A 1,199-nucleotide genomic window follows, 5' to 3' on the forward strand; every position below is an offset into this window, starting at 1 on the left:
CTCTCACAGGCACCCAAGCCAACAGTGGCCCAGTCATTCCCAGTCAAAGTGGAGAACGTGCCTCAGCAAGAAAATTAAAAGCTCCAATTTCTGCTGTAAAAAGTAATACTGGTCTAGAGGATGAATTAGGCATGGAGGATGAGTCTAAAAACCCAGTAGGACAGAGTAAACATATATTTTGGCAGACTTCTATTAAAGATCAAAGACCAAAGCTAAGAGTCTGTATAAATGGAACTTTTATTGAAGGCTTGTTAGACATAGGTGCAAATGTAAGTATCATTACCCCAGAATCTTGGCATCTGAATTGACCTCTTCAAGAGGTAGATGTTCAGTTTCTAGGAATTGGAACCCTATCTCGTGTAAAACAAAGCACAAGATGGGTTGAATGCATTGGGCCCAAAGGGCAAATAGGAAGACTAAGGCCATATTTAGCCAATAGTGCAATATATTTACGGGGCTGTGACATGCTACAACAATGGAATACCCAGATTAAAATTCCTGTAGTTGCAGGAATTCATAATTCTGAGAAAGATATGATGAGGTATTATGGGAAAAGGTCACCAGCCATTCAGGCTGTACATGAACATACAGCAAATATCAAAACCTTTAGAGGTACCAACAGCCCTACCTTTAAAATGGCTAACTGAGAAGCCAATATGGATCAAACAGTGGCCCCTAGCTGAAGATAAATTACAGGCATTGGAACAGCTGGTGCAAGAGCAACTAGATGCTCACCATATTGAAGAATCAACCAGCCCTTGGAATTATCCTGTGTTTGTTGTAAAAAAGAAATCTGGTAAATGGAGAATGGTGACAGATTTAAGAGCTGTCAACAAAGTAATTCAACCTATGGGCCCACTACAATCTGGAATTCCTTTGCCTTCTCTGTTACCAAAAGGATGGCCTCTTATAGTTATTGATTTGAAAGATTGTTTTTTCACTATACCGTTACAAGAAAAGGATTAAAAAAATTTGTCTTCACAGTGCCTATTCATAATAATTATCAGCCTAATAGGAGATATGCTCCCACACGGTATGCTCAATAGTCCTACCTTGTGCCAATATTTTGTAAGTAAGCCATTGGAAATAATTCGTAAACAATTCCCCAAGTCCATAATTTATCATTACATGGATGACATCTTGTTATCCGATTCAAATAAAGATACTTTAGAAAGGATGTTTGAAGAAGTAAAGAAAGT

This window comes from Microtus ochrogaster, unplaced genomic scaffold (assembly GCF_000317375.1).
Source record: "Microtus ochrogaster isolate Prairie Vole_2 unplaced genomic scaffold, MicOch1.0 UNK154, whole genome shotgun sequence".
Taxonomy (NCBI): Eukaryota; Metazoa; Chordata; class Mammalia; order Rodentia; family Cricetidae; genus Microtus; species Microtus ochrogaster.